Genomic DNA, 16,659 nt, shown 5'->3' on the forward strand with positions numbered 1-16,659 from the left:
GTTTCAAACAGAGAGATCAAGTAAATCCTTGAGAAAACTGTGGGGTCAACAAGGAAGGATTGGAGCTTGCACTTAGACGATGCATTGTGGGCTTATCGTACGGCCTATAAAACTCCCCTTGGCATGTCCCCTTTTCGGCTCATCTATGGTAAGCCATGTCATTTGCCCGTCGAGTTAGAGCACAAAGCACATTGGGCTATGAAGACGTTCAACATGGTTATAGATGCCGTCGGGGTGCATAGAAAGCTCCAATTAAATTAACTCGAGGAGATTAAGCACGAGGCGTATGAGAATGCTCGGATTTACAAGGATAAGACCAAGGCGTATCATGACAAGATGCTTCGTACAAAGACATTCTCCAAGGGGCAGAAAGTGCTCCTCTTTGATTCTCGCCTTCAGTTATTCCCCGGTAAGTTACGCTCTAAGTGGATTGGACCTTTTGTTATTACTAATGTTTTTTCCCATGGTGCAGTCTAAGTCCAAAGCATGAAAACCGACCATGAATTTAAGGTGAATGGGCATCGTTTGAAGCCCTATTACGACCTGTTTGAGGAGCATATCATGGAGGAAATACCCCTCCATGCTGTGAGCTATAATGGAGCTTAAAAGGAGGTATCGTCCGGCTGCAAGACGTTAAAGAAAGCGCTTCTTGGGAGGCAACCCATGTATTCAATTAAGGAAGATCTATGAATCGCTCCACAATCAGTTTTGCGTTTCTAAAAACCTTCCCTTTTCTGTAGTTTTATTTTGCCATGATTGTCATTTTTATTTGTTGCTTGTTTAATTGTTTTTAGTGTGGGTTTATTTTTGAAACACTGAAATTTATGCAAGGTATTTTTACATTCATAAAAAAGAAAGGAACATTAAGCATATAAATACAAGAGAGAGCATTCACAAAGGCTGCTTAGGAGAAGTCTCAGTAGTCGGCGGAGCCTCAGCAGTCGGCGGAACCCCAGAAGGAGGAGGCATCAGAGGTTGATCATTTGGAGCTTTATTACGTGGTACAGCCCCAGAAGACGAAGGCAAATGCTGTTGGAACAAACCCATAAACCTCTGATGATCAAGTAAAATCTGACCATCAGATTCTCGCGTCCGGTCAATCTTCCTCTTCATGTTTGTAGCATAGTTATGTGCGAGCCTGTGCAACTGCTTATTCTCATGCTTAAGCCCTCTAATCTCCTGCTTGAGACTCATCACTTCAGACGCCAATGATTCAACTTGACGGGTTCGGGCAAATAGGCGTTGGGCCATATTAGACATGGAACCTGCGCACTGCACACTAAGAGCCAGATAATCCTTAACAGCCAACTCATCAGACCGTTTGGCAAGTAGTCTGTTATCTTCGGGAGTGACAAGGTTCCTGGCCACCACTGCAGCTGTCATATCATTTTTCATCACCGAATCCCCAACGGTAAGAGGACCAGTAGGGGATATGAAGGATGGGCGCTATATGTTGTCTGGAGAAGGCGGGATTGCCTCTTCACCAAGGTTCAAGTCAAAACGACGGTCGGATGGGCTATACATTTTCAGAGGTGTTAAAGAAGGAAGAGGTCTGACAAGTCAAGATCGTAGAAGTGCAAGAAGGGAGTTTTTACAGGCAGAAATTCAAGTGTGCTTTGAACGTCTTGCGTACCTCTATAAAAATCAGCACGCGATGAGATTTCAGAGATCGAAGAGGCGACCTCAGAAATTAAAGAGGCAAACTCAAAAATCAAAGAGGCACTAGCTTTCTCAAAAGCTGGGCTTACTCAGAAACCACGCCCAATCTTCTTTTCCAGATTTGTCTGCACTTGTCACATGCAACCTCTGCACTCGACGGGATTTCAGAGATCGAAGAGGCAATTCCAGATATCGGAGAGGCATCTGCTTTTCCAGACGTGTCAGCATCTGTCACATGCAGAGTAAACTTTGCAGAAGTCACGGGCAGTTTGTCGAAGTGCCGATTCTAAACATCTGTTTTTCCAGACGTGTCAACATCTGTCACATGCAGAGTCAGCTTTACGGAAATCACGGGCAGTTTGTCGAAGCGCCGATTCTAGATATCGAAGAGGAACTTACTTTTCCAGACGTGTCAGCGCCTGTCACATGCACAGTCAGCTTTGCGAAAATTATGGGCAATCTGTCGAAGATCTCTTGTGAAGTAGAAAGCACATGAAGTTTACTATTAAATCATCCAACGGTTGCTGACAAGAGTGAAAGAATAGTACCGGTTATTAATTCTTATAAATGTCACCCTTCACCCTCCATTGCAAGGCAGACATACTTAACCCTTCTTCTTCCCCGAGAATGCCTTTCCAACAAACCCTCTCAAGTCACTTAGTGTTCCTTATTCCTTGGGGTACCTTTGCAAATAACTCATCCAAAGCAAAAGTATTTCATATCATGAATGTTGAAAGAAAGAGTATCTCATATCATGCTTTCTCCCTGTCATTCTCCTTGTCGTTGTTTTGGGACAAGGAGAAAGAGAGCAATCAGCCAACACTTGGTATCAATCTTCCGATCTGGAACCGACTGCCTGGAACCCCTTCCTGATTGCTTACCTAGCCTTGCTCTCGAGTACTCATCTTCATCATTTTATGCTTCCTCTTCGTCTACCACATCTGCCTGGGGAACAGATAAGGGAAGTGAAAATGATACCTCGAAGCATGTGGAGACAAATTGCCAATTCATCCTCAGCTAGGGACAAGGAGAAAGAAAGCAAGAGGTGGGCACTTAGAAAGATTGAAGAAAGAAACATACCAACACCTTTACATCGTGCTTGCCTGCTATGCAGAAAAAACAAGCAGAGAGAATGCAGACTGTACAGTCAAATCAACCCAGCAGAAGAAGTCTGATTTGAAACCAAGGAACTCTGATATTCCTCGCTCAGGATTCCAAACCAGTTCGAGATCAAAGCTGTGGAAAGTTAACAAGATCATCTATCTCCAAAACCAGATTTGCGTTCTTAAACTCTACTCAGTTTGTTTTTTTTTTTATTTTGCTATACTTGTCATGCTTATTCGTTGTTTGTTTATTTGCTTGTTTTTGTGTGAGTTTATGCTTGAAACATTGAGGACAATGTTTGATTTAAGTGTCGGGGTGGGGGGTAACCATTATTTTGCATGAAATTCGTAGGAGTTTATCACCCATTACTTCTAGTGTTGTTCCTTACTGTTTTAAGTGTTTTTAATCTGTTTTGGAGTGTTTCAGTGTGTTTTGACATAAAAATCCGAAAATGTCATAAAAATTTGAAAAATTGTTTTGAAAAACCCAAAAAGAGTTGTTTTTGTATGTTTATTTGTGTCTTAGGGTACTGATAGGAGCATATTTATGCGACTTAATTGGCTTGTTCTCGTGCGTTTACGTTGTGTTTCTTTAGTTATTTTAGTGTTTAAAGTCACTTTTATGTGTTTTCAGGTTTTAAGGATAAAGTATGCATACATGTGCATTTTGGAGTCGTTTGGAGCAGTTTTTGTGCATCAAATGGATTGCATATGCTTGGAGCAAACACATGGCAAAGAAAAGAATGTTGCAGCACACACATGGGAGCACACGGCATGGCAGAAATTATGTGTGTTTGGTGGTTGAAATAATGAAGAGCATGTGTGTGTGCAAGTGTGACAGCTTGTACATGTGGAAATGATGACTAGATGGCAGCACACACACATGAGAATGCAAGGAAACACATGGCATGGGCAGCAGGAAATCAGAAAATGAAGAATGAAGATGTGGAAATGATGATTACATGGACATACACACACATGCAAAGAGGCCTTGAGCACCATCCTTCACACTTGTGCAGCAGCAGCCCTTCATCATTACTTAATATTTCTGCCACAAGAACATGGAGACAACATTATACAAGGCATGTGCAAAAGAGAAACATGGACAACCAACAAATTCGTCAAAACTGCCTATGCAGATTAGCTGACTTTGGAAGCATGTTACGAACAGCTCCAAATGAATGAGAGAATGAGCCTTATATGCTTGGAAAGCTACGAATGTCTACTTTCTGGAGCAATTTACAGATTGTGAATTCAATTTATTTATCTGTTCGTATAAAAACTGATTTGTGTATGTTGGTTGAGAGTACACGCTTAATTTTCATGCATGAATTTGACGCTAGAATATAAGAGAGTTTCACCTAATCGTTATAAACTTATATTCACAAGTAGTGAAGGTTGCTAGTCACAATCACGTTAAGTAAATTCTTGGCATAAGTTTCATGCAAATCATAGTAACGAGTGCCTCGTCAATGCTTATGTTTTTCATAGAACTTAATGATTCTTGCTTGTATCTCTATTATGCAATTCATGTAGGGAACTTGTAGGGAATGTTTTGGGTTGTCGTATGCAATCATCCAACCCAATAACTTGTGGAAAAACTGAGGGTTAATTAGTGCAATTCACGGTTAATTTGGGGCGTTGAGTATTCATAGCTTATCGAAAAGCAACTGGAAATCGTTTTGTATGCAAGTGTGACATGTGTGGAGAAGAACCTCCTAGCTAGCCTTCCATCCATAAGTTTCATTCAAATTCATTTACAATATGTTTTGTTTTACAAAGTTTGTTTTGTTTTCAAATTCGTCAAAACCAATTCCCCTTTTATTTTGAAGTGTTAGATTAATTAGAAATCAATTTAGTTTGTGTTTTTAAGTGTCTTGAGTCAAGTGGTAAACCAATTTCTTCCAAATTTGAGTGTTTAGGTGCTGTTTTGAGTCTTTTGGTTTGTTTTAGTGTTTTAAAGTATAGTTTTGCATTCTTTGAGTCTAGTTTAGTGTTTTAAACTTTGTTTTTACATTTTCAAGTCAGTTTCCAAGTGATTTAGCAATCCCTCCTAATCCCCAGCCTAGAACGATCCCTACTTACATACTTGCTACAATTGATAAAAAGAGGGTTTAATTTGTGTGCTTATATATTTCGCATCAAATTTTTAGCGCCGTTGCCGGGGATTAGCAATTTTGCTAATCCCTTGTTAGTTCTTTTTGTTTATTTTCATGTATTTTTGTTCCTAGTTGATGACTTGACTTGTTTTTTTTGTTTTAGGTGGTTTATGACTCAAAGTTCTCAACTTATTCATAAGCACATCCGTGACTTTGACGACGATTTTGAGAGAACTTTGAGATGAAGAAGGAACCAACAAGAGTCCAACCCACTTAGCCTGGAACCTAACCTTGAAGAACAAGTTCCAGAAGAGGAGGAGATACCCACGGCACAAGTGGGAGAAATAGTGCAAGACATGGCCATGGACAACCGAACACTCAAGGAGCTCGCCGCTTCGGGATTGGATAATGCTGCACCTTTGTGTATCCAATATCCCACGGCTGCGCAAGGTAAGACCGAAGAGTTCAAGTTAAAGTCAAGTTTGCTCCACCACATTCCAAAATACCATGGGCTGTCCATGGAGGATCCGAACAAGCATTTAAAAGAATTTGAAATGGTGTGTTCAAGCATGACTCCGGTTAACGTCGACGGAAGTATTTTGAAGATGAAGGCTTTTCCATTCTCTTTAATGGATAAAGCCAAAGATTGGTTGTACGAGTTAGCTCCCGGAACTGTCACAACTTGGGAGAGTATGAAGAAGGCGTTTTTGGAGAAGTTTTTCCCAACTTCTCGAATCATTCTCCTACGTAAAAAGATTAGTGGTATTCAGCAAGAGGAATGTGAGTCTTTTCCCACTTATTATGAACGTTTTAAATCACTTGTTGCTTCTTGTCCATAACATCAGATGAAGGAGGAGTTACTTCTACAATACTTTTATGAGGGGCTCCTACCACTTGAACGTCAAATGCTCGATGCCTCGGCGGGTGGAGCATTGGTGGACAAAACACCCTTGGCTGCCAAGATCTTGATCGCTAATCGAGCATTGAACGCTCAACAATACGAAGGCGTTGGCCAAAGAGGACCCCCACGACAACAAGTGCATGAGGTAAGTTCCACATCTGACATTCATTCACAATTAGCTAATCTTACTTCCATTGTGTCTCAGATGGCCGAAGGAATGAGGATGCAAGGGCCAATGGTGTGTGGCGTATGTTCTATCCAAGGACATGCCTCGGAAAAGTGCCCTCAACTCATTGAGAATGGTGGATGGGAGAGCGCTAACGCAATTGGATTTCAATGCCAAAACCAACCGAGGAACGATCCATATTCAAACACATATAATCCAGGTTGGAGAGACCATCCAAACTTCAAGTGGAGGGAGGCCCAACAACCCCAACGACAAGGAGGCTTTAGGCAACAACCCCTGGGGTTTTTCACCAAGCCATACGCACCCCCATATGTTCCACAACAATCTGCCCCAAATGCTTCAGGTACATCTCTAGACAATGATACACTCCTTAAGTTACTAACTAACTTGTCTCAGGGGCAAGAAAATCAAACCAAAGCTATGCAAAGCCAAGACAAAAGGGTGGATCAATTGGAGAAACAAATTGGGCAGATTGCAGACTTTGTGAGCAAATTTCGGGACCCAGGCCAACTCCCTAGTTCTACCATTCCAAATCTAAAAGGAGGTTTCGAAAGTGCAAAAGCCATATTGTTGAGAAGTGGAAAAGAAGTTGGGGCAGGTCCTAAACCATCTACATCAGGTCTCAAAGAAGATAAAAAACTACAATTTTAAGAGGAGGACACAAGCCCACCCACGGAAAAGGTGGACACACCTTTGCCGCAAGCTTCCATAGGCCCAAATCTGTCCAATTCGGCCAATCAAGGTAAGAATATGTTAAATTCAATTCCTACTAATGTTTTTCCTTCGAATGTCCCCTTTCCTAGCAGATTTTTGCAATCCAAGAACGAAGAGGAGGAAAAAGATGTTCTAGAGACGTTTAGAAAGGTACATGTCAACATTCCCCTCCTTGATGCCATAAAGCAAATCCCGAAGTATGCCAAGTGTTTAAAGAAGCTTTGTATAACAAAGAAACGTGTCCAGGAGAAAGAAGTGGTACATGTAAGCGAGAAAGTATCCGCCATCTTGCAACGCAAACTACCCCCCAAATGCAAAGATCCGGGTAGTTTTACAATTCCTTGTGTCATTGGAAACACTCGCTTTGAATCTGCCATGTTAGATTTAGGTGCTTCTATAAATGTTATGCCATACTCAATTTATGCATCTATGAATTTAGGAGTGTTGAAAAATGATGGTGTAATCATACAATTGGCCGATAGATCTAACGCCTATCCAAAGGGAGTTTTGGAAGATGTTCTTGTGCAGGTAAATCACTTAATCTTTCCGGCGGATTTCTATGTTCTCGAAATGGATGAATCGGACCATGCCCCTTCATTGCCCATCCTCCTTGGAAGGCCATTCATGAAAACGGCTGAAATGAAGATTGATGTGGCCAAAGGATTAGTAACTATGACATTTGGTGGTGACATGATTAGTTTTAAAATTTCTGAATCCATTGAGACTCCTAATGTTGTTCATTCTTGTTGTGCCATTGATAAAATAGAAAAGATAGGACTGGACCATTCAGCACTAGGCACAAAGGATGCATCAAGAACCATGCAAGACGAGGGAATTGGAGTGGAGCACAAGGACCATACGGCCACTGCCCTCAAAATGCTCAAATTGGCCGAACGCACCATGGGGAAGAATGTTCACATTGCTGCCACTTCATCATAACACATAGGTAAGCCACCTAATCCAAATCCAATTCCCATTAAAGTTGATAGGTGGTTCCCTTCTTTGGTGCAGGTACCCAAGCAAATCCCCGATGGTGGGCGTATGAACATGAACCTTAGGCAACACAACGCACCCATCAACAAACATCACTATCCATTTTCGTTCAAGGATGTAATGTATGAGAACTTTGTTGAGCATGTTGTGGAGGACATTCCTTTGCATGCCGTGGGCTCCAATGGGGAGTAATTGCGTTCTTCGTCCGGCTGCACGATGTTAAAGCAAGCGCTTCTTGGGAGGCAACCCATGTATTCAAATAAGGAAGATCTATGAATCGCTTCACAATCGGTTTTGCGTTTCTAAAAACCTTCCATTTACTACGTTTCTTTACCTTGTTTGTCATTTTTAGTTGTTGCTTGTTTGATTTCTTTTGGTGTGGATTTTTGGTAAACAAGATACTTTTTCATTGATTTTTGTAGAAAAGGAACATTTAAGCAGAAAATTACAATAGGGAGCCTTCACAAAGGCTGCTTAGGAGAAGCCTCAGCAGTCGGCGGAGCCCCAGAAGGAGAAGGCAGCGGAGGTTGATCATTTGGAGCTTCAGTACGCGGTACAGCCCCAGAAGACGAAGGCAAATGCTGTTAGAACAAACCCACAAACCTCTGATGATCAAGTAAGATCTGACCATCAGATTCCTGCATCTGGTCAATTTTCCTCTTCATGTTTGTGGCATAGTTGTGTGCGAGCTTGTGCAACTATTTATTCTCATGCTTGAGCCCTCTAATCTCCTGTTTCAGACTCATCACTTCAGCCGCCAACGATTCAACTTGACGGGTTCGAGCAAATAGGCGTTAGGCAATGTTGGACATAGAACCCGCACACTGCACACTAAGAGACAGAGACTCCTTAACAGCCAACTCATCAGACCGTCTGGAAAGCAGTCTGTTATCTTTAGGAGTGACAAGGTTCCGGGCCACCACCGCAGCGGTCATGTCATTCTTCATCACCGAATCCCCAACGGTAAGAGGACCAGTAGGGGATATAAAGGATGGGCGCCATATGGTGTCAGGCAAAGGCGGGACTACCTCTTCACCAAGGTTCAAGTCAAAACGACGGTCGGAGGGGCCAGACATTTTCAGAGGTGTTAAAGAAAGAAGAGGTCGGACAAGTCAAGATCGTAGAAGTGCAAGAAGGGAGTTTTTATAGGCAGAAATTCAAGTGTGCTTTGAACGTCCTGCGTACCTCTATAAAAAACAGCACGCGATGGGATTTCAGAGATCGAAGAGGCGAGCTCAAAAATCAAAGAGGCGCTAGCTTTCTCAAAAGCTGGGCTTGCTTAGAAACCACGGCCAATCTTCTTTTTCAGAGATCGAAGAGGCGCCAACTTTTCTCAAAAGTTGGGCTTGCTCACAAACCACCGATTCCAGATATCGAAGAGTGTCAGCTTTCTCAGCCTCGTCCGCACCCGTCACACGCAAACTCAGCTTTGCGGAAATCACGGGCAGTTTGTTGAAGCGCCGATTCCAACCATCTGTCTCTCTCAACCTCGTCAGCTTTGAGGAAATCACGGGCAATCTGTCGACAATTTCTGTTGAAGTAGAAAACACGTGAAGTTTACTGTTCAATCATCCAACGGTTGCCGACAGGTGTGAAAGAACAGTACCGGTTTTTATTTCCTATAAATGTCGACCTTCACCCTCCATGGCAAGGCAGATATACATAACCTTCCGTCATCTCTGAGAATGCCTTTCCAGCAAACCCTCTCGAGTCACTCAGTGTTCCTTATTCCTTGGGGTACCTCTGCAAACAACACATCCAAAGCAAAAGTATTTCATATCATGAAGGTTGAAAGCAAGAGTATCTTATATCATGCTTTCTCCCTGTCCTTCTCCTTGTCTTTGTTTTAGGACAAGGAGAAAGAGGGCAATCAGCCAGCACTTGGTATCAATCTTCCGATCTGGAACCGACTGCCTGGAACCCCTTCCTGATTGCTTACCTAGCCTTGCTCTATAGTACTCATCTTCATCATCTTATGCTTCCTCTTCGTCTACCACATCTGCCTGGAGAACAGATAAGGGAAGTGAAAATGATACCTCCAAGCATGTGGAGACAAATTGCCAATTCATCCTTAGCTAGGGACAAGGAGAAAGAAAGCAAGAGGCGGGCACTTGGAAAGATTGAAGAAAGAAACAGACCAACACCTCTACCTCGTGCCTGCCTGCCGTGCAGAAGAAACAAGCAAAGAAGAATGCAGACTGTGCAACTCTCGCTCAGAATTCCAAACCAGTTCGAGATCAAAGCTGTGGAAAGATAACAAGATCATCTATCTCCAAAACCAGATTTGCGTTCTTAAACTCTACTCTGTCTAATTTTTATTTTGCCATACTTGTCATGTTTATTCGTTGTTTGTTTGTGTGAGTTTATGCTTAAAACATTGAGGACAATGTTTGATTTAAGTGTGAGGGGGGGGGGTAACCATTGTTTTGCATGAAATTCTTTGCATGAAATTCGTAGGAATTTATCACCCATTACTTCTAGTGTTGTTCCTTGCTGTTTTAAGTGTTTTTAAGCTATTTTGGAGTGTTTTAGTGTGTTTTGGCATAAAAATCCGAAAATATCATAAAAATTTGAAAAATTATTTTGAAAAGCCTAAAAAGAGTGTTTTGAGTCGTTTTTGTGTGTTTGTGTCTTAGGGTACCTTCCAACACAATGATGAGGATTCGGTTTTTAATTACATGACTGTTAAAGAGAGTTATAAACATGGATGAACATTTGATTTACTCTTTGGTGTATGCTTGGTTGTGATTATAATTTATGAATTCACATGCAATCATAAAGGAAAAATTACATGGACATACACACACATGCAAAGAGGCCTTGAGCACCATCCTTCACACTTGTGCAGCAGCAACCCTTCATCATTACTTAATATTTCTGCCACAAGAACATGGAGACAACATTATACAAGGCATGTGCAAAAGAGAAACATGGACAGCCAACAAATTCGTCAAAACTGCCTGTGCAGATTAGCTGACTTTGGAAGCATGTTACGAACAGCTCCAAATGAATGAGAGAATGAGCCTTATATGCTTGGAAAGCTACGGATGTCTACTTTCTGGAGCAATTTACAGATTGTTAATATCATTTTTCTAGAAGAAGTTATGGGCATTGTAACACTGAAAGGTTCAGAAACGGGCTAAGCAGATTTGGCTAATAAAATGAGAAAGTAAAGGCACTTGTTTTGTGTTTTGCTTTGTCATCAACACTCAGCAGCAAATGGGGTTATGATTACACTCATTTGTCTTTGGAGCAAGTGGAAATACACAGCTAGAAGAGAAGGCACAACACATGCAAAGGAAAGGAGAAACATGGGCTGAAAATAGGTGGATTGGTGGTTGAAATGATGAAGCATGTGTGTGTAAATGTAAAGGAAAACATGGCAGAAAATGTGTGTGTTTTATGGTGGAAATGATGAAGCATGTGTGTGTAAATGTAAAGGGGAAACATGACAACACACACCCACACAAGCTACACATGCAAAGGAAATGGAGTGGTCCTCTCTCAAAGCTTATAAATACCACCTCCCATATTCATCAAGAAAACAGATTTTATCCTTGCCTTAGCCGCACCTCTCCATCACCATTCTCTCCAAATTCAGCCAAAAATCATCCCTAGCCACACCACCCATCAACCCTAAACCTTTCCATACCATTCCCCATCCATTCTACACCATAAAAACCACCCAAAACCTGTCCAAAACCTCTAGTGCCGCAGCTTGCAAGAAAGGAGAAAGAAGAAGAAACCTGGTGCCGTGCCTAAGCCCAAGCCTTGGGAGTGTTGGAGCGTTTCTAGGTGTTTTCTATCTTTGTTTTTAATGTCTAAATTTATGCATCTTTGCTTTGTGAGTATGAGGAACTAAACCCCTCTTAGTTAGGGGGGGATTCGAAACTATGTTCATGATTGCAATATGATTTGATTATATCCAGTTGTGATTCATAAGTTGTGAATTCAATTTACTTATCCGTTCGTATAAAAACTGATTTGTGTATGTTGGTTGAGAGTGCACGCTTAATTTTCATGCATGAATTTGACGCTAGAATATAAGGGAGTTTCACCTAATCGTTATGAACTTATATTCACAAGTAGTGAAGGTTGCTAGTCACAATCACGTTAAGTAAATTCTTGGCATAAGTTTCATGCAAATCATAGTAATGAGTGCCTCGTCAATGCTTATGTTTTTCATAGAACTTAATGATTCTTGCTTGTATCTCTATTATGCAATTCATGTAGGGAACTTGTAGGGAATGTTTTGGGTTGTCGTATGCAATCATCCAACCCAATAACTTGTGGAAAAACTGAGGGTTAATTAGTGCAATTCACGGTTAATTTGGGGCGTTGAGTATTCATAGCTTATTGAAAAGCAACTGGAAATCGTTTTGTATGCAAGTGTGACATGTGTGGAGAAGAACCTCCTAGCTAGCCTTCCATCCATAAGTTTCATTCAAATTCATTTACAATCTGTTTTGTTTTACAAAGTTTGTTTTGTTTTCAAATTCGTCAAAACCAATTCCCCCTTTATTTTGGAGTGTTAGATTAATTAGAAATCAATTTAGTTTGTGTTTTTAAGTGTCTTGAGTCAAGTGGTAAACCAATTTCTTCCAAATTTGAGTGTTTAGGTGCCGTTTTGAGTCTTTTGGTTTGTTTTAGTGTTTTAAAGTATAGTTTTGCATTCTTTGAGTCTAGTTTAGTGTTTTAAACTTTGTTTTTACATTTTCAAGTCAGTTTCCAAGTGATTTAGCAATCCCTCCTAATCCCCGGCCTAGAATGATCCCTACTTACATACTTGCTACAATTGATAAAAGAGGTTTAATTTGTGTGCTTATATATTTCGCATCAGGTACCTTCCAACACAATGATGAGGATTTGGTTTTTAATTACATGACTGTTAAAGAGAGTTATAAACATGGATGAAAATTTGATTTACTCTTTGGTGTATGCTTGGTTGTGGTTATAATTTATGAACACATGCAATCATAAGGAAAAATCAATTTTGTAACATGCTTGAAAGAAGGAACTCAAATGTACGCTACAACCTTGTGAGACTTGAGCCTAAACGTTTATTTGGAGGGTTAATAATCTGTGCATCATTGTTTTCTAAAGTCGTTGCATGATCTCATTATTCTTTGCTTGGTTGCTACTTAGAAGGCGTTTCATCATTTAGTTCCAAATGCTAGAACTCATGCCTATTTCATTCAAAGCATGCTATTGATTTGCATAATACATATTCAAGATGAAGTTGTGTAGTGACCACCACAACCAAATTGTTGTGCCCTATTTCATTATGTGTTTAAGTTTAATCCCGTTGAGCCTTGTGTAGCCTATGTTCTTTGTTAACCCACACTATCCTCACCTAGCTTAGATTAGGACCATCCATACCCTTGTTCTTGAAGTATAGTGGAGCACAACTTAGAAAGAATTCATTTTGATTAACATTATTGCATAAAACAAGTGTGGGGGAATTTAGATTTCAAAGTTGTGTTTTTTTTGTGTGTGCCAAAGAAATTGGGCACGGCAGAGAGAAAAATTCGTGGAAAAAAAGAAAAAGAAAAGAAAAATAAATGCATGAGTTGCATGAATTTTCCCTTGTGTTTAAAAGTAGATTTCTGCATTCTATGAGAATTCTAAGTACCTGAATCATTACTTTGCTCATTATTGCTTTAAGAACATTTGTTTACCCTTACCTTTCTTTGTTAGCCAACGCCCTTAACCCCGTTACAACCCTTGACTTCCATCTTGAGTGTTGTGTATTTCAATACGTGGAGTTTGAAATTGGTATAAGCATATGATATCACTGGTTCTCGCTTCTAAGTAATGGCAATCCGTTCATGAGATTATATATATACATGCATTAATAATTCCAGAAATTGTTTCTTTGTCGAAAAACATATGTGAGTACTAGTTTTCTTGTTTACATCAATCTTCTCACATATACCTAGTATAGGGAGTGTAGTCAGAAATTCTTGTGTGAAAATAAGAGTGTGTTTGGTAAGGAATTGAGGGAATTCTCTAAGGCATGTTACTACATTCAAAATGCTGTTTTAATTGATTAAATGTAAACTAGTGAATGGTGACTATGATCAAGTATGCTCGAGGGTAAGGATCACTTAAATCTATGTGAGTGGTGATCTTTGGCATGTCATGTTTCATTGAAAATCCCTGAGGCAAATGTTGGAAGGTATAAGTTATGTTTTGTCATTGTTTTGTTTTGCTCGAGGACTAGCAAAAGCTAAGTGTGGGGGAATTTGATAGGAGCATATTTATGCGATTGAGTTAGCTTGTTCTCATGCATTTATGTTGTTATTTCTTAGTTAATTATATATTTTAAGCTATTTTCGTGTGTTTGTAGGTCCATAGGCTTTATAAAGCAATAAGGTGTATTTTGGAGCAGTTTTGGGCTTGGAATGGATAGCACATGCATGGAGCAAGGTGGATGGACGAAATAGAAGACTAAAGAGGCTTGGAATGTGTTAAAAAGAAAGAAGAATTAATGTAAAAATGACAAAGAGCTCAACAACCAAAGAAGAAACATGAGTCAAGATTACCTTATCATCATCCATGTTCCCTCCTTGCACTTAATTGCTACACCATTCCTTGTTCCCTCCATCATTTCAGATTTCATGCATCATTACATTGAATCATTGCTCTCAATTGCTACACCATTCCTTGTTCCCTCAATCATTTCAGATTTCATGCATCATTACTTTGAATCATTTCAACACCACTCCATTTTACCCATGCTTTGCATCATTACTTTACTTTCACCTTTGAATCATTTCAACACCACTCCATTTTACCCACCACTCCATTTTACCCATGCTTTGCATCATTACTCCACTTTCACCTTTGAATCATTTCAACACTACTCCATTTTACCCATGCTTTGCCTTGCACTTCCTTTATAAAAGGAAGTGTGTGTAACATAAATGGAGTTCATATTTTTTTAGATCATTCACTCCCATTTCAATACAACCTTCATCCAAACACATCCATTCATCTTCACATCCATTCCTCCATACAAACAAACCTTCAAACACTCACCAACACCTTGTGCCGTAACAAAGGAAGGAAATGAAAGTGCTTGGACGTGCGTGCTGTCAACTTGGATCGTTGGAGCGTTTAGGTGTTTTCTTTCTTTTGTTTCTAATGTTAAATTCATTTTCTGGTTTTGTTGCAATTATGAGTGGCTAAACCCCCATTTAGTTAGGGGGAAGTTTGAAGCCATGAACATGCTTGAGATATGAATTGATTTCTTCCAATTGTGATTAGATAAGTTGTGATTGTAATTCAATTATCTATTTTATTCATAACTGATTCTTGTATGTTTCTTAAGGATGCATACTTAATTTTCATGCATGAATTAGATGCTAGAATATAAATGAGTTTCACCTAATCGTTACAAGTTTATATTCATGAGTAGTGAAGGTTGTTTATCACAATCGCGTTAATTGAATTCTTGTCAATTGTATCAAGCATTCATAGTTATAATTGCCTCGTCAACACTTATGATTTTCATTGAACGTAATGATCTCTGATTGTATCTCTATTATGCATTCATATAGGGGACTTTTAGAGAATGATTTGGGTTGTCGCATGCATTCATCCAATTCAATGAGTAAAGGAAAATATGAGGGTTAATTTGTGCATCACGGTTAATTTGGGGTGTTGAGCATAATAGTTTATTGAAAAGCAATTGGAAATCGATTCATGTACAAGTGTGTCATGTGTGAAGAATGGACCTCTAACTAATCCATCCATCATCGTATTCCTCAAATTTGTCTTACAATCTGCCTAGTTTTATAACTTGTTTGTTTGTTTCAAATTCATCAAAACCAAAATCCCCATTTTACTTTCTTGTTCCAAAGTGTTAAATTTCGGTTTTGTTTGTGTTTTTGAGTGTTTTGATTCAAACCAAAACACTAAATTCGTCCAAAATTGTGTTAGAGTCAAATCTGCCCAGTTTGTGTTTTTTTAGGCAGTTTTGAGTCTTTAGAATCTATTTTGAGTCCCTTGAGTCTATTCAAACGTTTTTAACTTTATTTTTATGTTTTTGAGTAAGTTTAGAGGTTTTAGCAAGCCCTCTTAATCCTTGGTTTAGAACGATCCCTACTTGCATTTATAATACAATTTGACAACAAGAGGGTTTAATTTGAGTGCTTAACTTTCATCGCATCAATGACCACGCCAGCCTTCGCTACATCACCATCGTCTTCCATGTCCATTTCTACGGGACTCCCTCATCAGCGTTTATTATCTATCAAGCCTTCAATGTTTCTCTCAGCAACTACCATCTTCCTCCCTGATCACTTATATACTCATTCCCATATCCACGACTACTCCAATCTGAACCCTAAGGTTCCCAACCCCAACTATAATATGTAGATATAACAAGGCCATGACTCGCTGCAAAAAGGGTGGGTTTAAGGCAGGGGATGTGTTTTGGAGTTTGGCAATTTGCCCACTGTAGAAATTAACTCACTTATAGCAGATTACATTGCATGTGCCACCATAACGAATAGGGCCGGCTACAACGATCTAGGTATTGAACTCATCACAATATGTATATATCTTACTTACGTTCTTGTTTGTCTCTAACCCATTGGAGACAAACTTGCTACCTCATTTGTGGATAATACTGTTGAAATATCTCACTCGACCGTATCAATAAGAAAGAAAGAGTTTAAATATCCTAACCCTACTCCAACTAAAACCGAGATTTTTTGTGATAAAACTCCACACCTGACGGATTTGTAAGTGGTAATTACCAAGTTGATGACAATATAGATGTTGTTGGAAGTGGGCCATTTGCCCTTCTCTTTGCCAATATTTAGAAGAAGATAAATTTCCTCTACCATGAAGATGAGAAAAAGGGAGGAAAAAAAGAGATATTTGGTGGTTGGGGCTTTCGAAAAGAGGTGTTAGTTTTAGTTGGGCTTTTGAAAAGAGGCGTTAGTTTCAGTTGGGCTTTCGAAAAGATTGGTTGGGGCTTCTGAAAAGAGGTGT

Source organism: Malus sylvestris, chromosome 9 (assembly GCF_916048215.2).
Source record: "Malus sylvestris chromosome 9, drMalSylv7.2, whole genome shotgun sequence".
In the NCBI taxonomy this organism is placed as follows: Eukaryota; Viridiplantae; Streptophyta; class Magnoliopsida; order Rosales; family Rosaceae; genus Malus; species Malus sylvestris.